This window comes from Rhinatrema bivittatum, chromosome 5, assembly GCF_901001135.1.
Source record: "Rhinatrema bivittatum chromosome 5, aRhiBiv1.1, whole genome shotgun sequence".
Classification (NCBI taxonomy): Eukaryota; Metazoa; Chordata; class Amphibia; order Gymnophiona; family Rhinatrematidae; genus Rhinatrema; species Rhinatrema bivittatum.
In genome coordinates, this window is record NC_042619.1 from 292,180,057 (window position 1) to 292,204,268 (window position 24,212).

Sequence of the window (24,212 nt, forward strand, 5' to 3'; positions counted from 1 at the left end):
AGTAACCTTTTTTCAAGTTCCTACCTTATGCTTTTGTTAACAATTTTATTATAAATGTTCTCTGTATTTGACTATGGAAATATTTTTTCCTGCTTTTTCTGTTTTATGTAAACCGGTATGATTTGCATTTTAATGTAAGAATGTCGGTATATAAAAATTCTAAATAAATAAATAAATATTACACCAGAATCTAAAATATCAACACACCTCCTATCAGGAAAACAGAACAGGCCAAGCTACTACAGATCCCTACAGAGAAACCACATGCTAAAAGAATGCTTCATCTCAGTCTTGCATGCAGATCACAGACCCTAATCAAATATAGATGAAAGCCACCATAAAGTATAAATAGAAATGTGTAGACAAAAATTGAATTGTAAAACTCAACACGCCAGACTCTATACAGTGCAACAATGGAAAAACAAACATTTCACTATTCCTCATGAAACAATCAATAAAATCAAGATATATAAATCATTAATCATAATAGTAAAATCATACTAATACAATAATTTTAAAACAGCTGATGAATAGAATATCCAATAAATAAAGACTCATGCAAATTTTGAAAGCTTTCCCAAACACCAATAAAATATTTCAAAACAGCAAACACATAAACACCACCCTATAATTAAAAATAAGGATAAAAAAATCTCCCACACTCATACCTGGGAACTTTTGATTGTCAGTCTGAGCTTGTCATGGATTAATGGGAGGAGACGATGGCTGCAATACAAAGACTTTCTCCTCTCTTTCACATACACACGCTCCAACACAAGCATACTCCCTTACTCACACATATTCGTCCCCAAACCTATGGCACCCTAGGCGATCGCCTAGTTTGCCTAATGCTTCCACTGGCCCTGGCTACGCAGAGTAGAAACTGTTCATTTTCACTGTAAAAGCTGCCGGGCAAGAAAACATAAAGAAAAATCAAAACTCAAACTCAAAACTTTTGAAGTTTCCCAGTCATTCAGGATATTGTACCATGACCTGAATTAAAATCCAGGTCCTGCAGAGTCAGTTCCCTCTTTAATGTGCATTAAAGATGTTGGCTATAGTGAACTGGGCCAGCCCCATAGCAAACTGAGTTATGTGCTGTTGTAGTCTCGCCTGTTTCCGCCCCATACTGTAGTGATATTAAGAGATACTACACAATGTGTAAATCTCAAAGAGCTGTCTTTCAAGATCATTGCCATATGGTTTAAGAGCTAAGGCAGGTGTTTCACCTCCTCCCTAACTGCTACAGGAAAAATGAGGAGTTTCAACAGCCTTATGCATCTATCCATCTTGGATTTGTCACCCAGCCTGTTCTTTACACAGAGATCCTGAATTAGATCTGGATGTAGCTAGGCAGGGGCAGTCAGTCTATGGGTACAATCTCCTTCTTCCTCACAAATATTCATGTTAAGTTTACTGCTTGTGGGACAGCCCTGTAAGCGGCTTCACTCACCCCGAACACTGCCAGCAATCTCAAGCGGCTAAATGCCGCCGACGCGCAGCAGACACTGTCGCTCCTAAATGCTCCTTCCTAGGCGCATGCGCAACATGGTCTTATTTAAAGGGCCTGTGGTGGGAAAAGCCCATGGCACCTTGGATGATGTCCCTGCTCAGCCTAGCTCCGCTTCAGCCCTGTTCTGCTCCAGTTTTCTGTCTTCAGGTTCTGCCATAGCCTCTTGGACTCTGCCACAGCCAGACCCATGCTAAGACTTGCTCATCTGCCATCGGCACAGATTTTAGGGTCCAGTCTACAAGGTTGCGCCAATTGCGCCACAGCAAGAAGGGGTTTATGCTCACATCATTCACAACAGGTTGCTGAAGCCATGACCTTGGTGAATGCATCCCCACATTGGGCCATTGCTGCCTTGGTCTCCCAGATGCAGGAGCAAAAGACTGAATTAAATAGCCTCCTAAACAGGTTCATGCAGGAAGCGCAGCAGCAACTTGATCAGGTAAATGGATTATTGATGACCTTGACCCAGCTCTTAGATATGATTCAAGCCTAACGTCCGGCTTCAGTTCCAGCTCTGGTGAACCCTGCACTGGCACCTGTCCAGCCTATGGAATCCATGATTCAACTTCCACCACCTCCGAGGTACAGTGGTGATCCTAAAGGGTGCAGAGGATTCCTCAATGCTTGCAAGATGTAATTAAAATTACAGCCAGCTCATTTTTTTTCTGATCATGTCAAGATTACATATATCATTTTCCTGTTGGACGGTCTTGCTCTCACCTGAGATTCTCCCTTGTGGAAGCAAGATGACTTACTTCTCAGGAATATAGATAACTTTATACAACAGTTTCGCCTGATTTTTGACCAATCTGGTTGCCTTCCATCTGCTGCTACAGAAATTCTTTGTATTCATCAAGGTGCTCACTCAGTTGGCGACTACACTTTAGAATTTTGTACCTTAGCTTCTGAACTCGGTTGGAGCAAAGACAGTCAAACCGTTATTTTTTTTGCAAGAGTTTTCTGGGAGAATAAAAGATGAACTAGCAGCTCTGGACCTTCCTCCGATCCTAGAAGCACTTATTGCTCTGGTTATTCAAAAAGATCTGAGATTTCAGGAACAAGCTTGAGAGAGGAAAACATCCCATAGCGCTACTCCCGTAGATCCCAAGCCTCTGAGCCGCCCAGACTCCACCCCAGAGCTGCCAAGAGTGGCTGCCTTCGAAGAACCCATGTAATTTGGCAACACTCAACTCTCAGTTGAGGAAAGACAAAGGTGAAGTCAGCACAACCTCTGCCTTTACTGCACAGCTCAGGGATATTATTTTAGTCGCGATCCTGAAAGATTGGGAAACTCCCAAGAAACACGTCTAGTGGGAAGGGCAGTTCTTCATAGGGATGTGAATCATTTCTCAACGATTAAAATTATCGTCCGATACAGTTAATATCATCTTAAATCATTAAAGAACACAATACAATAGAAATTCTAACGATTTATCGTTAAAAATCGTTAAATCGTGTTAGTGCGCACTAACGGGAGTTAGTGCGCACTAACCATTGTTAGTGCGCACTAACAGAAAATGATACAAATTGACACTTTCCAGGTCAGTAAAGGTCAGTTAGGAATGAATATGTATTCCTATTGGCTGGCTGCGCTCTTATCTATTGATGTTACCAAGGTTCCCACTGAGGTGATGGTTGGGGGGATGGGAAATGGAAATGCACTAAATGGAAATGGAAACTCACTAAGAGTAACAGAAAATGATACAAATTGACACTTTTCAGGTCAGTTAGGAATGAATATGTATTCCTATTGGCTGGCTGCCCTCTTATTTATTGATGTTACCAAGGTTCCCACTGAGGTGATGGTTCGGGGGATGGGAAATGGAAACTGTTGGTAGCTTGACAAAAAAAGTAATGTGATCAGTCAATGTGACTAGAACTTGTGCCCTATTCCTGATACCAGGAGTGTTGTGATCTTCCTGCATGCAGTGCCCTAACCCTGATACCAGGGGTGTTGTGATCTTCCTGCATGCAGTGCCCTATCCCTAATACCAGGAGTGTTGTGATCTTCCTGCACACAGTGCCTTAACCCTGATACCAGGGGTGTTGTGATCTTCCTGCATGTAGTGCCATATCCCTGATAATGGGAGTGTTGTGATCTTCCTGCACACAGTGCCCTAACCCTGGTATCAGGGTTAGGGCACTGTGTGCAGGAAGATCACAACACCCCTGGTATCAGGGTTAGGGCACTGTGTGCAGGAAGATCACAACACCCCTGGTATCAGGGATAGGGCACTGTGTGCAGGAAGATCACAACACCCCTGGTATCAGGGTTAGGGCACTGTGTGCAGGAAGATCACAACACTCCCATTATCAGGGATATGGCACTGCATGCAGGAAGATCACAACACCCCTGGTATCAGGGTTAGGGCACTGTGTGCAGGAAGATCACAACACTCCTGCTATTAGGGATAGGGCACTACATGCAGGAAGATCACAACACCCCTGGTATCAGGGTTAAGGCACTGTGTGCAGGAAGATCACAACACTCCTGGCATTAGGGATAGGGCACTGCATGCAGGAAGATCACAACACCCCTGGTATCAGGGTTAGGGCACTGTGTGCAGGAAGATCACAACACTCCTGGTATTAGGGATAGGGCACTGCCTGAAGGAAGATCACAACACCCCTGGTATCAGGGTTAGGGCACTGTGTGCAGGAAGATCACAACACTCCTGGTATTAGGGATAGGGCACTGCATGCAGGAAGATCACAACACCCCTGGTATCAGGGATAGGGCACTGTGTGCAGGAAGATCACAACACCCCTGGTATCAGGGTTAGGGCACAAGCTCTAGTCACATTGACTGATCACATTACTTTTTTTTGTCAAGCTACCAACTGTTTCCATTTCCCATCCCCCATTGGTAACATGAATAAATAAGAGGGCAGCCAATAGGAATACATATTCATTCCCAAACTGACCTTAACTGACCTGAAAAGTGTCAAATTGTATCATTTTCTGTTAGTGCGCACTAACAATGGTTAGTGTGCACTAACTCCCGGTTAGTGCGCACTAATCGGAAAAAACGATTTTTTAACTAAAAAATCGTGCCAAACACGATTTTCTTCTCCTGCAAGACGATTTCAATCGTTAAGACGATCGGGCACACGATTCACACCTCTAGTTCTTCACCATCCACTGTTGATGATATCGGTGTTCTTTTGGGAAATACTCAGTTTATACTGAAGCCTTAATAGATATTAAAGCTGGGGGCAACTTTATTCAAGATTCATTGCCCTTCCACTAGGTTGCCCTACTACTGTCCTGACTACTCCTTCGTTATTTCTTCCACCGTCGGCAAAAGCTTTCCCAGCCACATGATTGGTGTCACCGTGCCCATCACCATGCAAATAGGGTCTCGTCAAGAAAATCTTCAGTTCTATGTGCTACCTAAGGCATCCAGCACCTTGGTATTTGGATTACCCTGGCTCAGACTCCATCAGTCGGGAGGCGAGGCCAAGTGGGAAGCGGAGGCCAACTGGAGCTTCGCCAATACCAGCCCTCATTCCCGGCAAGTTGAGCCCTTGGGTACCGGGGCCACCTGGACCTGGAAAAGTGGAGTGCCTCAGGGATCTGTACTTGGACCGGTGCTTTTCAATATATATATAAATGATCTGGAAAGGAATACGACGAGTGAGGTTATCAAATTTGCAGATGATACAAAATTATTCAGAGTAGTTAAATCACAAGCAGACTGTGATACATTGCAGGAGGACCTTGCAAGACTTGAAGATTGGGCATCGAAATGGCAGATGAAATTTAATGTGGACAAGTGCAAGGTGTTGCATATAGGGAAAAATAACCGTTGCTGTAGTTATACGATGTTAGGTTCCATATTAGGAGCTACCACCCAGGAAAAAGATCTAGGCATCATAGTGGATAATACTTTAAAATCATCAGCTCAGTGTGCTGCAGCAGTCAAAAAAACAAATAGAATGTTAGGAATTATTAGGAAGGGAATGGTTAATAGAACGGAAAATGTCATAATGCCTCTGTATCGCTCCATGGTGAGACCACGCCTTGAATACTGTGTACAATTCTGGTCGCCGCATCTCAAAAAAGATATAGTTGCGATGGAGAAGGTACAGAGAAGGGCAACCAAAATGATAAAAGGGATGGAACAGCTCCCCTATGAGGAAAGGCTGAAGAGGTTAGGGCTGTTCAGCTTGGAGAAGAGACGGCTGAGGGGGGATATGATAGAGGTCTTTAAGATCATGAGAGGTCTTGAACGAGTAGATGTGACTCGGTTATTTTCACTTTCGAATAATAGAAGGACTAGGGGGCATTCCATGAAGTTAGCAAGTAGCACATTTAAGACTAATTGGAGAAAATTCTTTTTCACTCAATGCACAATAAAGCTCTGGAATTTGTTGCCAGAGGATGTGGTTAGTGCAGTTAGTGTAGCTGGGTTCAAAAAAGGTTTGGATAAGTTCTTGGATGAGAAGTCCATTAATGGCTATTAATTTTACTTAGGGAATAGCCACTGCTATTAATTGCATCAGTAGCATGGGATCTTCTTAGTGCTTGGGTAATTGCCAGGTTCTTGTGGCCTGGTTTTGGCATCTGTTGGAAACAGGATGCTGGGCTTGATGGACCCTTGGTCTGACCCAGCATGGCAATTTCTTATGTTCTTATGAGATGCGGCGACCAGAATTGTACATAGAGTGACCCTTCTGAGTTGAATGGCTGTCCCGGGCTTGCTCTTGGAGCCATCTGTCAATCTTCCCCGTGAGATTGATGAGACCTTCAAGGGAGGTGGGAAGTTTTCATGCCGCATGTTCGTCCTTAATCCTGGGGGCTAATCCTTCCAGGAAGATGGCATGTAAGCTGTCATCCCCCCCCCCCCGCCAATTTAGTTCAGTGGCCAGGGTTCGAAATTCGATCGCGTAGTTCGTTAAGGAGCGAGTCCCTTGGTGCAAATGTAGGAGATCAGAGCCCATAGCGGGAAGCCTACCTGGTTCCTCAAAGACCTGTTTAAAGGCTGAGACAAACTGTGGGAGATTCGAAAGCAAGGGGTCTGAGCGTTCCCACAGGGGGGGAAGCCCAAGCCAAAGCCTTGCCATCCAGAAGGGACAGGATAAAGGTAGTTTTGACTAGGTCATTCAGAAAAATCACTGACTGAAGGGTAAAATGCATATGGCATTGAGTTAGGAATCCCCAACACTGCTTAGGGTCTCTTGCATAATGAGGTGCTTCCAGCAAAGAAATAACTGCCCGACCGGAATCTGAGACTGGCACGGAAGCCGTACGGGGCGGTGGTGGGGCATTGGGTTGGGTCAGGGAGTCCTGGCGAGCGGCGAGGCAGTTCATCAGCCACCACCAGTTCAAAGGCTGACTGGAGATTTTGTAGTTTCAGAACAAGCCCAGGGACGGCTTTCAGCACAGCCAGATCTACCAGGTGTAACCAATGCCTCAAGGAACCACTGCTGTTCCTGGATCTTCAGAACTGGAATGGCCTGGAAGGCTGATGGCTCTGCCAGGTCCATGACCTTGGAAACCTGTTGCGGAGGTGGACCCCTGGCTCATGGGTCCCCACCGTCGGGAGGCGAGGCCAAGCGGGAAGCGGAGGCCAACTGGAGCTTCACCAATACTAGCCCTCATTCCCCGCAGGTATTGGGGCCGGCTGGACTTAGGCGGGCCTCCGCATGTTTGATCACGGAGAAGATGAGCAGAGGCAGAGTGCCAGATGGCAGTGGAGATGAAGGGTTCCGGAAGGATGAAGCGAGAACCAAGGTCTGGTCCAGAGAAAGAATCGAGGCTGGCTGCTAGAGGCAAGGTCAGGTCCAAGCAAAGGGTCGAAGGCAGGTGGCAAGAGGCGAGATCAAGTTCGAGCAAAGGTCAAAGCCAAGGAGGTCCGTCAGAAGGTAAGCAGGAACAGGAACAGGAGCTGAAACAGGTACTGGAACAAGAACTGGAACTGGAGAAGGAGTAGCAACATAGCGCACGACAGAAAAGCATGGAGACTTGTTGCCAAGGCAGGCTCTGACTAACAGAGCCTGCCCTAAATAGTCCCAGTCCGATGACATCATCAGGAAGGGGCATCCCTTTCCTGCCGCAGGCCCTTTAAATAAACTAGGGAGGTGTGTATGTGCGCCTAAAGAGCCGAGATGCAAGGAACAGATGGCAGCGTCTCCACCACGCCTCGAAGAGCTCCAGCGGCAAGCAGGGCTGCGAAATGGAGAGCTGCGTCGGGGGTATTTCCACTTCATTGCTGAGGAACCAGGGCCTGCTCCTGTCGTGGTGGCACGATGTTGGGTGAGGAAGGCCGGTCGCGGGCTCTGCGGCTGGCTGACATAACATTCTATTTACACCCTGCTCCTGCTTATGGTATGAGAAATGACCAGGAGCTTTAACTGACTGTTCCAAATCTTCAAAGTCCTTCACTGTGGAGGTAGAAGCCACTGCCAAGACTGCAGGGGCTCTTGTCATTCAATACAATGATCTTGGACCTTACAAGTCACGTCAGTATTCCTCCAAAGAATCCCTATCTAGAGAACAGGATCAATCAACTGATGTTTCCCCAGCTCAGTCCAGTGACCAAAGAATTCCTAAATGTCTTGCTGAACCCCCGAGCTTCTTGGTGGTAAAGATGTGCCTTCAGTATCTCCCCAGAAGCCAAAAAAAGAGGTTTGGGGAGGGGGCTTAGAGAAGGGGGGTACTATTATGTTTATTGCTCTTGGGACGGTCCCGCGAGTGGCTTCACTCACCCCAGATGTCTTTGGATGACGTCTGCTTCATGCCCTATAAAAGGACTCTTCAAATCTTCCAGCCTTGCCTCAGCAAGAAGGTTGTTTGGCTCCAGTCTTCGGCCTCACTCTGCTCCAGTCTTCAGCCCTGCTCTGCTCCAGTTTTCTGTCTTCAGTCATAGCCTTGCCTCCTTCAAGTCTTCAACTTCAGCCACAGCATTGTCTTCAGTCACAGCCTTGCCTTTGGGGAATGGAACAGCTCCCCTATGAGGAAAGACTAAAGAGGTTAGGACTTTTCAGCTTGGAGAAGAGACGACTGAGGGGGGATATGATAGAGATGTTTAAAATCATGAGAGGTCTAGAACGGGTAGATGTGAATCAGTTATTTACTCTTTCGTATAATAGAAAGACTAGGGGCCACTCCATGAAGTTAGCATGTGGCACATTTAAAACTAATCGGAGAAAGTTCTTTTCACTCAGCGCACAATTAAACTCTGGAATTTGTTGCCAGAGGATGTGGTTAGTGCAGTTAGTATAGCTGTGTTTAAAAAAGGATTGGATAAGTTCTTGGAGGAGAAGTCCATTACCTGCTATTAAGTTCACTAAGGGGCGGATTTTCAGAGCCCTGCTCGCGTAAATCCGCCCAAAACCGGGCGGATTTACGCGAGCAGGGCCCTGCGCGCCGGGAAGCCTATTTTACATAGGCCTCCCGGCGCGCGCAGAGCCCCGGGACTCGCGTACGTCCCGGGGTTCTCGGAGGGGGGCGTGTCGGGGGCGGGGCCGGAGCGCGCGGCGTTGCGGGGGCGTGTCGGCAGCGTTTTGGGGGCGGGTACGGGGCGTGGCCACGGCCCGGGGGCGTGGCCGCGCCCTCCGTACCCGCCCCCAGGTCGCGGCCCGGCGCGCAGCAGGCCCGCTGGCGCGCGGGGATTTACGTCTCCCTCCGGGAGGCGTAAATCCCCCGACAAAGGTAAGGGGGGGGTGTAGACAGGGCCGGGTGGGTGGGTTAGGTAGGGGAAGGGAGGGTAAGGTGAGGGGAGGGCAAAGGAAAGTTCCCTCCGAGGCCGCTCCGATTTCGGAGCGGCCTTGGAGGGAACGGGGGGAGGCAGCGCGGCTCGGCGCGCGCAGGCTATACAAAATCGATAGCCTTGCGCGCGCCGATCCAGGATTTTAGTGGATACGCGCGCCTCCGCGCGTATCTACTAAAATCCAGCGTACTTTTGCTTGAGTCTGATGCGCAAGCAAAAGTAGGCTGTTCGCGCGCCTCTTAAAATCTACCCCTTAGAGAATAGCCACTGCCATTAGCAATGATAACATGGAATAGACTTAGTTTTTGGGTACTTGCCAGGTTCTTATGGCCTGGATTGGCCACTGTTGGAGACAGGATGCTCTTATGTTCTTATGTGAGAGAAAAATGAAGGACTTGCTCACCTGTGCAAAGATGTGTAACATTCATGGATAAAATTAATGATTTCTGAAGCATGGGGTTAATATTTCATTTAATTAAAACAAGGGTCTCATTGAGCTAAAAAAAAAAGTCAGAGCAGGTAATTCAAAAGCAATGAGGAGGACTGGTGCATACTAGATGTTAACGAGTATCCAGCTTTGTCAAAAAGAGCTTCACACAATTCATTCTTATTTAATTTAATGTATACAAAATAATGGGGAAACTTCCAATTCTAGAAACATTTCTTTATTTATTTTTAGGAAACTGACAGGTTGGTTTTCTCTTAACTATAATTTCTCACAACTGGGTTGTAAAAGTATTTTTGTCTTGAAAAGAAATGTTAAATGTGACATCATACACACCTCAGCGAACACTAAGATCTCAAAATAAAGGACTATTGACTGTTCCCACTATACGGAGTACACATCTGACTCAAGAGCTTGTGTGTTTTCCATAACAGGTCCAAAGCTTTGGAATTCTCTACCCAAGATGTTACGAGTGATTCCAGACAGAAAGAGATTTAAATGTGAGCTAAAATATGTCTACTCAAAAATGCATATAACCTAACTTAAAAACATCAGAATATAAAGAACTGAAATAACAAGATAGACAAGAAATATTAATTGAAGAATAATATTAAGAATCTTAAAACAAGGTACAGACTACTATGTGATATATTATATTATTCTCCTGTATTACTTGCCTTAAGTCTTAGATCTTTAGTAAGCAATTTAATATGTATTGGAACGTTTCATTTGAGATTTGTTAATTCCTGTTTATGAATACTACCTATGTGTAAACCATCAACATATGTTATGATTGTTACTTCTGTAAACTGTTGTGATCTTTATATGGAAAGACAGTATATAAAATGTCTAAATAAATACATAAATAAAACCCCTCCTCCAAAACCTGCCCACCACAGATGACAGCACCCGTTGGGTTGAATATGTGAGAAAAGCAGTGCAGGAACCTTCCGTAAGCTAGTTTGTTCCATGACTAACCACACTATGCTTGATCATTTATGAAATACGACTTTGATGTTTCTGTCATAAATTCAGAGATCCCCTTGGGGTCTCCACTAGATGGCCCTAGTCTAAGTCATGGAGCTAGAGATTTAGGAGAGGAGCGGACCATTTCATAACGGCACTCCTGGTGAGGCTGATGGAATGGTGAACACAAGCAGGCAGAGTGGGACTTCAGTGAAGCCTTTCAAGTTAGCAGGTTATGTAGGATTATTTCTTCTTTGGTTCCCTATATCTGGTGGACCAGACCTTATGATCTACTGTTCCTAGGATATGAAGGAGGCAGTACTGTATACTCTTTCAGTCCACAACCTAGTTGGAGAGGTTGCCACAATGTTTTTGTACTGATTTTTTGGATTTTCCTTTTGCTATTTTTCCCTGGATCCCTGGTTCTTTTCTGGGGGGAGGGGAACATCCATCTCTGGGAAGGATCAGGATGAGAAAAGCTTCTTTATTCCAGCTCATACCCAGTGGATGGACAGGGATGGCTCTGGTGTGAGTGGTTGAGTATTTTTGTGGAGATATTTGTCTTCTTATTTCGGGTAGAAGGCAGCTTGCTATCACGTTTCCTGCTCAAGAATGGGGGGAAGAGGTTATTATTTCTCTCTGCTGCTCTGGACCTTTCATCTGATAAGAAGAATTATGAGTAGAGGTTGTTTGTTTAAATGCAGACCCCCCAGTGGATTCTCTGGTCTAGATGAAGACACTGAGATTTGGGAGTTTGGAGAATCATTTGGATCATAGGGTATTGTCTGGGAAGGGCTCCCACTGCATTTAGGAGAGCCCTGCCTGGTAGGGATGTGAATCGTTTTTTGACGATATAAAATATCGTCCGATATATTTTAAATCGTCAAAAATCGTTAGGGCCAAGATACAATACCAATTCCCCCGATTTATCGTTAAAAAATCGTAAATCGGGGGAAGGGGGAGGGCAGGAAAACCGGCACACTAAAACCCCCTAAAACCCACCCCCGACCCTTTAAATTAAATCCCCCACCCTCCCGAACCCCCCCCCCCAAATGCTTTAAATTACCTGGGGATCCAGCGGTGGTCCAGAACGGCGGCGGTCCGGAACGGCCCCCTCAATTGAATCCTGTTGTCTTCAGCCGGCGCCATTTTGCAAAATGGCCACCGCAAAATGGCGGCGGCCATAGACAAAAACGATTCGACGCAGGAGGTCGTTCCGGACCCCCGCTGGACTTTTGGCAAGTCTTGTGGGGGTCAGGAGGCCCCCCCAAGCTGGCCAAAAGTTTCTGGGAGTCCAGCGGGGTTCAGGAAGTGATTTCTTGCCGCGAATCGTTTTCCGTACGGAAAATGGCGCCGGCAGGAGATCGACTGCAGGAGGTCGTTCAGCGGGGGTTCCGGACCGCCGCTGAACGACCTCCTGCAGTCGATCTCCTGCCGGCGCCATTTTCCGTACGGAAAACGATTCGCGGCAAGAAATCGCTTCCTGAACCCCGCTGGACTCCCAGAAACTTTTGGCCAGCTTGGGGGGGCCTCCTGACCCCCACAAGACTTGCCAAAAGTCCAGCGGGGGTCCGGAACGACCTCCTGCGTCGAATCGTTTTTATCTATGGCCGCCGCCATTTTGCAAAATGGCGCCGGCTGAAGACAACAGGATTCAATTGAGGGGGCCGTTCCGGACCGCCGCCGTTCTGGACCACCGCTGGATCCCCAGGTAATTTAAAGTATTTGGGGGGGGGTTCGGGAGGGTGGGGGATTTAATTTAAAGGGTCGGGGGTGGGTTTTAGGGGGTTTTAGTGTGTCGGCTCACGATTTTAACGATTTTCACGATAGTTTACACACCCAAACGGCAACAATACGATCCCCTCCCCCTCCCAGCCGAAATCGATCTTTAAGACGATCGAGGACACGATTCACATCTCTACTGCCTGGCATGCTTGCCTTGCATTGCCTTGGAAGCTGAGCCCATTTCAGGAATTCAGTGCCGAGTGGCACATTCACACAGAGAGGAGCAGTTTGAGAATACATTTGGGACAAGGATGTAATCAGATTCACATATAATGCCAGTTAGAAAATCTTTAGATGAAATTATGGTAAAGCTGTTAGATGGGACACTCTGGCTGAGTGCTCCAACTTGTTTATTCTGGCACTTACTTCCCAGTCAGCCACATACACCCAGTGGAGGAGGGTTCCCCCTGTATCTTGTGCCCTGGAGATCTAGCCTCCCGTTTTGGAGAATCCATGCATTGGGGGCAGCTGGACTCTGTAAGGACTTAACCCTGGGATCGAGTACAACCCCTGCCTTTCCAGATAATACCGGAAGAGGAGCTACGTGCAAATATATTGTATTGTATACTGGGTGGGCAAAAATCACCCCTATCTGCCAACACCTCCTATGTTTTGCTCACCTTTTTAATTTTAACTGCCCCTTTGATTCAAAAGAAGACTTTTCCAGACTGCTGTGCTGAAATCTCAATCAGGCTATATTGTAAACCTGACTCTTTTTTTTTTTTTTTTTTTACGGTAAAGTCTCCCCTAAACACCACCCTCCTCCCCAATTTTTCTATTTAACCCGCTACTCCTGTTGGCAGTGCAATGCGGAAGGAATGTTGGCTCTCGAATTACAACAAAAACTCCTGATATCACCCAGTCCTGCCTGGCTGAGTCTGTGGGGGTGGGCTCTGCATGGGAGGCGTCGGCTTAAGGAATCCATCCAGGGCAAACTTCTGAGAGAAAGCAGTCTCTCTCTCTTACAGTACAGGACCTTCAAGCCGGGAGCCGCCTAATGCACCCCCTCGGCCCCCAGACAGGGCAAGAGCTCCTTGGAAAGAGGAAGGAAGAGGAGAGGCAGAGAATTATCCCTGAGGTTTGCAAAGTAAGTACTTGCAGAGCTGAGCACCATTATCAGTGCATACTTTTTGAATGAATGCTAGTCCTGTAGATGGTACACCGGAAAGAAATAGCCAGCGGACACAGCTGCCAATAACTAACTATCCTCAAGTTAGTTACATGAGATCACTTTTAACTTACTTTTTGACTGAGTTTTCAGTATTCTGTTTTAATCATTCTGTCTATCACTTTGGCAACACATGTAAAACTGTCATGCCAATAAACTTATCGGTCATAGAACATCTGTCAGTATTTTAATTATATTTTGCTCCAAGACTCCCCGCTTACCCCTCCAGTCCTGCCGAGTGACTGATACATCCTGGTGACTGATTTCCCCAGCATTGCACTGCAGTCCTCAGAAGGATTTGTAAGCAGATCCCCACCCGGGGAACGGAGCACAGCTGGATTGGGTCCTGAAGGGTTAACGATTGGTTTCAGCTTGGGGGTAAAGCACAATGTTTCCTTTTGATAGATTTGTAGCAGTTGAATTCAGCTTTTCCTCTGTTCCTTATGGACTGCAGTCAGCGCACGCAGGCACAGGAAAGCAGGCAGGAAAAGTACAGATGTTTGACAGCTGTTTAAAGTGCCCGAAGAAAGCTGTTCCCTTCACTGCTTCCCGTTATAGTTGATTCCCCTCCTCCTTTCCAGAGAAACCAGTTGATGAGTTAATGCGAAAGGAGCCGTTGCTGACCGTTTGAGTGTCTGCACAGCCCACATTGTATATCACTGTTAACAAGGGCAGGAAACATTTTGCAGTTTGTCTCTCTGTAGATGTTACATGACTTAAGGCGCGCCAATGCTGCAAACACAATCCAGCATGTACGCCCTAATCTGGATTCCCTCTTCCCTTATCTGCATAACTTTTGCTCAGAATAAAACTACCAGGCTGGGAGAAATGGTTTTTTCCACCAAAAGGAAGGTGTGGGGCAAAGCAGGACACGTCTTTCTGTTCCTTAAAAGCAGCTGCGAGGCTCCTCCTGCCCTGCCAGCAGCGTGCAAAACATGTCCAAGCAACCAGAAAAGCAAAAACTTATTTGGTCTCGGGGACTAATGATGGTTTTGCAGGTGTCTGGATCTTCAGCAGCATTTCCCAGTTTATCAGCAGATCCACGGCAAAAGAATTGGGGTTAGATGGAGGGCAATTTTCAAAGTCATTTACTGGCTGAAAATTGTCCCTTTTTATCCAGCTAAAAGTATGCATGGGATTTTGTGGAGTTTGCGTTCTAGCCACCTGCACAAATAGCAGGTGCGAAGCAGATGTGCCCTTTGTATGTGCGTGCTTTATGTTAGCTCATATTCAAAAGGAAAATACCTTTGAAATTAGCATAATGCAAGTGCGTTGAAAGCCCAGATGTGCGTACTTTGGAACTAGATGGCCTTCTGAAAATTACTCCCTAAATAAAGAACTTGACACGGGGTGATCCAATGTGTGTAAGGACTCTGGGGCCCTTTATATCAAGTCCCACCCTTCAAAAGTTCTTGATATAAAGGACTCTGGGGCCCTTTATATCAAGTCCCACCCTACAAAAGTTCTTGATATAAAGGACTCTGGGGCCCTTTATATCAAGTCCCACCCTACAAAAGTTCCACAAATAAACACGTTGATTTGTGGAACTGCAAAAACCCAAGGGAGAGGTACAGTACTGGGAGTGAAATTCTTCTAAGTACAAGCGGATTCTCAGGGTGATTAAATCTGATGATCCCGAGGTGGTCAGACAAGTGGATAAAGCAACAGCAAAAGCTAGAAAGATATTTGGCTGCATAGGGCGAGGAATGGTCAGTAGAAAAGGGAGGTGATATTACCCCTGTATAGGTGCCTGGTGTGAGATGAGACCTCATTTGGAATACTCTGTACAGTTCTGGAGACCTCACCTTCAAAAGGATATAAACAGGATGGACTCGGTCCAGAGGGTGGCTACCAAAATGCTCAGTAGTCTTCATTCTAAAGCATATGGGGACAGACTTAAAAATGTAAATATGTTAACCCTAGAGAAAAGGTAGGATAGTGGAAATATGATGGAAACATTTAAATACCCCCAGGGCTGGTCATATTGCATTTTTTCCTCATCGACACAAAACGGGAAAAACTGTACAGGACATCAAACCCTTAGACTGAAAGTCATTGTGTCCGTGGCAGAGGGAATTTGAACTTTCATCTCAGGAGTCCTCCTCGCTGCAGTCTCTGAATGCAAAGGCCAGCTCACCTTTCTGACCTGATACCTTGACATTAGGCTTGCCAGATGGAGCCAGTCCCTGATTTTGCTTCACTGCATGTAGTTCCAGTTTCTCTATGTAGAGGACTTCAAGTCCCTAGATACAATAGGGCTAAACCAAGATTGGGTCAACTTGACCCTGGTGGGGTCCCGTCACTTGCCATGTCTTACACACGAGCTTGGTCTTTGCGTGCTCTTCTATTCAGTGTGCAGCATTCACCCATGGACTGATCTCCTTCTTAGTACTACTGGCTCATGCAGTGCACACATCTGCTTCAAAACTGCCATGTTCTTTTATAAAGCTCCTAACTCTTGAAATAATTTAGACTTGGTCTTCAGTCTGGGATTCTCAGCTTTGAGCACTTTAAATCACACTTGTCAGCTCATCTTATGTAACTCTGGCAAAGTAAATTGTTTGAAGTGTCGAGAGCTCTGCTTTCAATTAACCAAGGATTTCTTTCTAGAGGCCAAAAGTACAAAAAAAAACATTTAGTGAATGGGAGCCAGGAAAGCAGCAGTTTCTAGGGAACTTGTTTTGGGGGCAAAGGGCTCTGTCTAGCCATGTACAGTTTTTTTGTGAAGGCACTTTGGGGTTGATCTTCCATGGCTGCGTATGTCTAGTAACACTGTCGCAGTATTGGCGAGGCATCTGACAGGGATGTGATGTGACCCAGGTTTTGGAAAAAGTTTCTTTTTTTTTTTTTTTTGCCCCGCCCTGACTGCCTGACATTCCATTCCTGATGCATTGTGGTAGCTGTAGTACTTATTTCAAATGGAAGCAGCTGGACAACAACATTTCTATAGTGTCTTAAGCCAGGTTACTTTAAAACAAATCTAGAAGGACCCCGTGAGACCCTCAGTGGGTACCTGAGGCCATACCACAGTGCACTGGGATGGAAGCTCAGTAACCAGGAGCTGGTCAGAATTCTCCCTACAAAACTGACCCGATCCTGGTGGTATTCATCAGAAATAACCAAGCTGGCCCTCCCTGATTGGTTGATCTGTGCATTGGTGGTGAACAATACTGTCACTGTGATACAGATGTGGGGTTTAATTGCATGAACTTCACACCTAAGGTTTGGGTGGTTTTTAGTCCACTTCCAACTAATTTATGTCCCAGCAACTCTTCACCCAGAATCAGATGAGTCACTGAGCTTACCAATTGAAGCTAATGGATGCAGGTCCCAAAATGTTGTTACTAAGTTAAAGTTATGTCTCAATCTTTGCAAACAGAAATGTGACTCAGAGAGGGCTCCAGCTCAATGTGGGCTTATCTCAGTGGAAAAAATGTGAGGTTGAGGTAATGGGTTGCCCTTAGGGTTGTGTTTGCTCCCACCTAAGTTTTGTTAAAATGCCCTTCCCTCCTCTGAGGGCTGGTCCATGCTAAGATGCATCTGGGCGTGCACAGTGCTCTCACACTTAGCAGTGTACTTCTGTGTGCTTTCTCCAGTATTCTTCGGTCTCTTTTGTGCTGTGGTCTTTGCTGAGTTCTGGGCGAACTTAGAGAATGCAGTGAACAGCCCCAAGGTGTCTGTCTTCTTTGTTCCTTGTAGGGAGGCCAACAAGCTCCCTGTCATAGGGGACAGGCTCAGCCAGTCCTGGTTTTGTTGCATAGATACAATTAGGTAAAACCAGGACTGACTCAGCCTCTGACGGGAAGTTAGTGGGCAATCCTAGTCTCAGATACCGTGCTTCCAGAGGAAATGGAGATTTGCTAAAATCAAGTTGTGTGATTTACTGTGCATGCCAGCCAAGATGCCCCGGCTTAATTTAAGACACTCTGGTTCTTTTTCTTTTATCAGATAGGAGAGCCAGGGTATTTCATTCCAGGCCGGGTGATAGAATCATGGTTGGGAAAGTGAAGGGGACAGAGAGAGTCTCTGTGCTTCAGACTTCCATAGGAACGCTCACCTGATAAAAAGGGAACTGTAGGAGCCACTTGGGCTCACTTATAAAAGAAGGAAATGGCTATTCTTGTCTTTTCCTCCAAACCTGCTTCCCCTCTTCCCTTCTTTTCTATCCTTGAGATGGCACTGTATTCCTCCTGGTTCCCTCAGCCCGTACACTTGGAGTCATCTTTGATGCCTCTCTCTCCCTCTATATATAATATCCAAAACACTGCTAAAGTGTGGCACTTCTTCCTCTATAATCGATATAATTCATCCCTTCCTTTCTGAGCATGCTTCCAAAACTCTCATCTATTCTCTTATCCCTTCCTGTTTAGACTACTGCAACCTGGACTTCTTGGACCTCCTGCTGAACCACCTTTCTCCTCTGCAATCTATTCAACATTCAGCTGCATGGCTTATCTATCTTCATAAGAACATAAGACGTTGCCTGCAACCTTACTGGGTCAGACTGAGGGTCCATCAAGCCCAGTTTCCTATCTCCAACAGTGGCCGATCCAGGTTACAAGTACCTGGCAAGTACCCAAACATTAAACAGATCCCCTACTTCTGATGCCAGTAATAAGCAGTGGGTTATTCCCTAAGTTAACATGATTAATAGAAGTTTATGAACTTCTCCCCCAGGAACTTATCCAAACCTTTTTTAGCCCAGCTACACTGACTGCCTTAACCACATCCTCTAGAAATGAATTCTAGAGCTTAATTGTGTGTTGAGTGAAAAAGAATTTTCTCCGATTTGTTTTAAATGTGCTACTTGCTAACTTCCTGGAGTGCCCCCCTAGTCCTTGTATTATCTGAAAGAATAAATAACTGATTTATATTCATTACATCACTATGACTATATAACTCCTCAAGTCACTGCACTGGCATCCCATTCCACTTGTTCATACAGTTCAAGCTTCTTTTATTCACCAATAAATGCATTCAGTCTACAGCTTCTCATTATCAATCTTCTCTTCTCTTCCTCTACACTATTTCTTGTGAGCTCCATTCATCAAAAAGTCACCATTATCCGTGCTCTTCTCCTCCACCACCAATTCTTGACTCTGTGCTTTCTGCCTTGCTATGCCATGTGCCTGGAATAGACTTCTTGATTCAGTGCATTATGCTCCCTCTCTGGCCACATGCAAATCCATTCCAAAAGCTAACAGTTTTGAGGCTACTTTTCACATCTAATGACTTCTCTACAAAAAAATACACTTCTCATTGACTCTTGTTTGTCTTGTGTAACCACCTTTCCATTGGGTGCCACCTTCTCTACCTTGGGGAGCCTGGGGTAACTCTCCCAAAGCGAGGGATTAAGTCTCTGTAGGCTCGTGTGGGCTGGGGACAGCTGAGCTGCAAGGCCAAACTGAGCGCAGGACACTCGCACTCAAGCCCTTCACAAAACCCAACATCCACAACCAAACTGATGCTCCAAAAAGAACAGACAGTTTATTGAGGTAGCTTCAGTTACTGTAGATAAGGTACAACGTCATCAAAACTCCACATAGACTCTTCTATTTGCTTCCTAGAAGGCCTCAGACACTTTACATTACAGTCCATGTATACCTTAAGTGCCCACAATGCAAAGATCTCTTCCCCCCTTTTTCTAAATTGTATACTCACGCTATCTCTGGGATGGCTTCAAGCCACTCACTTCCCTTCAGTAAGAGGAAATGGGAGACTCTCCACCCTGTTTCCAAGACCCAACTGGGCACAGGAGTTTCTTTCTTGCCCCAACAGGTCCTTTACTCTTTCAGTACTTTTAACTCTTAATTCCAGTCCCAGATGCTTTACACTGGCTCCCCTGAGACCCTGCTGGAGGAGCTTTGCCAGATTTCCTCCTTTCCCCTTGAAACCCCTGGAGAGGGTTTGGGCTGCTGCCTTCTCTTCACACGGTGACTCCGGGGGAGCTCCCACCCTTGCTCTAAGCGGGGTTATATTTCTGTCTCACAAAACCCAACCCCTAGGGGCTGAGCACATATGTCAGTCAAGTGTTACCATATGCTCCCTCTGACCATTGGATAGCCTTGTGTTATCCGGAACCTTCCCTGCTCTTTTGTTCTTTATATGACTTCTCTGAGGGGGAAATGACACAACCCATGGTACATCCTCTCCATTCCTCTCCCCACAAGTACACCTCATCTCACAGCCCACAATAATATAATTATAAAAAAGAGCATCATAAATATAATTGTATACAAAAGAGAAAAAAACAAATTACATGCATTAAATAATTACTCATAAAATTGGCCTTAGATTCGCCGGGCAACGCCCCACCCATTGCCTCTGCTCCTCATCCTAGCATTTGGTTGAGATTCCATCGCTCTCCTTTGCCTGATTAGGAGCCTCTCGCAAGTGGATCTTTTGTATCACAGGCTCTGCTCTCTGGATCAGCCTTCCTGACGCTATTAGTGCAAAGCATGATCTTTCTCACTTTAGGAAGAACAAAGTCGTATCTCTTTTCTCTAGTCTTCCAAGGCTGAGAATTGATTGATCTTGTTAAGTTACGGTTTTTTTTCCAAGAGATGTATAGCAATGTTGCTTTTTAGTTGTTTTGGCATGTTTATGTTTTGTGTTGTGTAAGGTTTAATTATGCTTTACTGTGTATGTTGACTATAATCCACTGAGATTGTTGGATCAGCGGAATAGAAGCTGTGGAAATAAATAAAAGAAATAAATAAATAACCAAATAAATATCAATTAACAGAATACCTAATTTACAGAAATCTAAGCAATCATTAATAAAAGTCTACTCAAAAGCTATGGTAAATAGCTAAGCTTTTGCCTTTTTTCAAAAACTCAAATGATTGAACTTATCATGCAATGAATTCCAGAATCTGATTTCCTAGTGATTTCTAATTTCACAAAAGCCAATGATGGAACTATGTTATATTTTCTTTCCTAGGATGTTTTTTAAAAATATCTTTATTCTTAGCCTACTTTCTCAAAGAAAAAAGTAGGTGTCTGTGTGTTTCCTCTAACTCTTGAGCTTAGTATCCAGACCACACCAAATTTTCAGGACATGTCAGGGATATCATTTTGGATTTTTATATATGTGCAGAATCCAGAAACTAGGCTCTGTTAGCTCTGCATGGAACGTCTTCTTCTTTTGCCTTTGTTTATTTCTTACACTTTTACTTTCAGGATTGAAAGCTCCTTCTCTGAAGTGGCTCATGACCAGTCAGTGCTTTTGTCCCACTTTGGCATGATGTGTTTTGCCATTTCACTTAAATATTCCTTTTTAGAGCTTTGCATGATCTCTTTTTTCCAGAGTTAGGTCATAGACAAAGTAAGTTATGTATTTGTTTAGACTTATTGATTGCCTATCTGGGACCCTGAGCATTGTTCAATACATATTGTACTATATACGATGTACAATACATATAGAAAATATACAATATATAATGTACAATACATATACAAAATAGGTGAAATACAATTTCAAAACAATTAAAAAATAAATCAGCCAAAGCAAGAGAGTAAAGCCTTTATAGCAAATAAGCAAGACAGAATACAAGAAAGTCGAATGAAAAGCTTTCTTAAATACATTAAAAAAAAAACAAGCCTAATGTGGAAGTAATTTTCTTATAATCTTAGCTCCTTGGGGAGAGAATTACAGAGAATTGGAATCACACAAATAAGAGCATATTTCCTAGTTCTAACCAATCTGTATTTTTTATAAGAAGGGACATACTATAACCAATCATCTAATGAGTACAAACATCATCCTGGAACATATTTCACAATTCATTCCATAAAGTATGCAGGAGTCTAGCCATGCATGGCTTTAAAAATAAAATATGAAACATCAAACTGAGATCTGGAGGTGACTGGAAGCCAATGATAGAGGTCAATAAAATCATGAGAAGTCTATAATATGATGAAAGGACTTGAATGGGTAAATGTAAATTGGTTATTTACTCTTTCAGATAATATAAGGACTGGGGAGGGCACTTAATGAAGTTAGCAAGTAGCACATTTAAAACAAATTTGGAGAAAATTCTTTTCCACTGAATGCACAATTACACTCTGGAATTCATTGCCAGAGGATGTGGTTAAGGGAATCCTGCACCATATTGGGCCACCAATAGTGTCTTTGCAACATCTCTAGGGTCCTGGCACGACCCGGATGGCCTGCCAACTTGGAATCGTGGGCCCATTTCAGAACTCGTTCGCGTAATCTACGCGGGACGATGGTTTTCCCAGTAGGAACTGTAGTGGTCACAGCAAGGGAAATACAGGCGGGGTCAATAATGAAGCTAGGAACTTCAGGAACATCTTCAGGTTCAAATGATCTGGATAGCGCATCAGTGCGAAGGTTCTTGAAGCCAGGGCGGAAACAGAGGACAAAGTCGAATCGGTCGAGGAAAAGTGCCCATCGGCTTGACGAGGGTTCAGGAGTTGAGCCTCTTTAAGGTACTCAAGGTTCTTATGGTCAGTGAAGATGGCAAACTTATGTTGCGCCCCTTCCAACCAGGGGCGTCACTCTTGGAGTGCCAACTTGACAGCGAGGAGTTCACGATCACCAATGGTATAACGCTGTTCCGTGGGAGAAAACTGGCTCAAGACGGCTCCTGCACCGATTGCAGAGGCGTCGACCTCTACAATGAATGGATGTTTCAGGTCCGGATGCTGCAGGCAAGGGCCAGAACAGAAATCCTCCTTGATCGTCTGAAAGGCGGTTATGGCTTTAGGTGTCCATACCCGGGTATTGGCCCCTTTCCTAGTCATGGCGGTGAGTGGGGCAACTATGGAAGAATAATTAGCAATAAAGCTCCGGTAATAATTAGTAAAACCAAGAAAACGTTGTAAGGCTCGTAGGCCTACTGGCTGAGGCCAGTCGCAGATCCCCTGGACTTTCTCTGGGTCCATTGAAAATCCTCGGTCAGAAATGATATACCCTAGAAAGAGTAATTGATTATGCTCAAACATGCATTTTTTCCAGCTTGGCATACAAATGGTTCTCTCTCAAGCATTGGAGGATGATACGAACATGATCTTGATGAGATTCAAGGTCTTTAGAAAAGATCAAGATGTTGTCAAGATATACAACTATGAAGGAATACAGAATATCTCGGACAATTTCGTTCATAAGGCGTTGAAAGACTGCTGGGGCATTGCATAGCCCAAAGGGCATCACCCTGTACTCATAGTGACCATCCCTTGTATTAAATGCGGTTTTCCAAATATCTTCAGGTTGAATGCGTACCAAGTTGTACGCACATCTCAAATCCAACTTGAAGAAGATCCGTGCCCCTTCAAGACGATCGAACAGTTCACTAATGAGGGGCAGCTGGTCTCAGTCTTTGCGGGTTATGGCGTTGAGCCCCTTGTAATCAATACAAGGGCATAGCCATCCTTTTTCTTAACGAAGAAGGGCCCCGCACCTGCAGGGGAGTCAGACGGACAGATTAATCCTTTTTCTAGATTCTCTTTAATATACTCAGACATGGCTTGAGACTCAGGTTGAGACAACAGGTAAGTTCTGCCTTTGGGAGGCATAGTGCCCAGCAGGAGTTCAATAGGACAGTTGAACTTGCGTAACAGAGGCAGGGTATCCACTTTCTGCTTCGAGAAAACATCATTAAAGTCAGAATATTGCAGAGGCAAATCAGGTAACATAACAGACTTCAGGACATGAACTACTGGAGATACGGAATGCAAACAAGTTTTCTGGCATTTGGGGCCCCACTGTACCAACTGTAGGGAATGCCAATTGAACTGGGGTTCGTGGGTCTGGAGCCAGGGCAACCCTAGGATAACTGGATGGGTTGATCGCTTCAATAAGTAGGACATCTTCTCCTCGTGGAGAGTGCCCATGGTAAGACGAACAGCCACTGTCTGTTGAGTGATGAGTCCTGGAAGATGATCCCCCTGGATGGAGGTGATACAGAGACTCACTTCCAATGGCTGGAGGGGAATGTTCAAGAGCTTAACAATGTCATCCATAATGAAGCTGCCGCTTGCTCTGGTATCAACAAGTGCAGTGGTAGCGAAGGTGTGGGCCTTGATGCCCAGGGATACAGGAAGCAAGAGTTGAGGGCCAGTAACAGTTGCACCCCAGCTCAGGACCCCCACCGAACTCAGGCATTGCAGTTTCCCAGCCGAACCAGGCAGGACTGCAGGCAATGTCAAGAAGTGCCACAGTAAAGGCAAAGGCCGGCCCTCCTTCCACCGACAGAGATGTTTGATTGGAGACAAACGCCCACGGTTCACTTCCATCGGTTCCACCATGGAGGAGGGTGGAGGAGCTGAAGTCTTCACAGGAGGATTGGAAGCGCAAGTGGGGTGTGCTACAGGAGAGCGGGGAGCCTTTACTTCTAGGCGTCTTTGCCGGAGATGATGATCAATCTTACCGGCAAGGGAAATCAGGTCCTCTAGAGACGTGGGAGACTCACGGGCAGAGAGCTCATCTTTGAGAGCACATGAGAGTCCATCTAGGAAGATGGCTTGCAGACAATCTTTTTGCCACCCAAGCTCCGTGGCCAGAATCCTAGACTCCATCATATACTCGGAGAGGGTCCTTGCCATTTGACGGAGGTGGAGTAAGTTATGGCTGGCAACAACCTGGCGGCTTGGGTCT

At 45.4% G+C, this 24,212-nt stretch overlaps 1 protein-coding gene across 1 annotated transcript in view; it reads left to right on the forward strand.

Moving 5' to 3' along the window:
• The first annotated feature begins 13,355 nt into the window (after positions 1-13,355).
• Positions 13,356-24,212, forward strand: part of LOXL2 (lysyl oxidase like 2) — a 177,674-nt gene continuing 166,817 nt past the window's right edge. The window contains exon 1 of the mRNA XM_029604127.1: positions 13,356-13,510. The gene's annotated coding sequence lies outside the window, so the exon portion shown is untranslated. The remainder of the gene's footprint in view (positions 13,511-24,212) is intronic.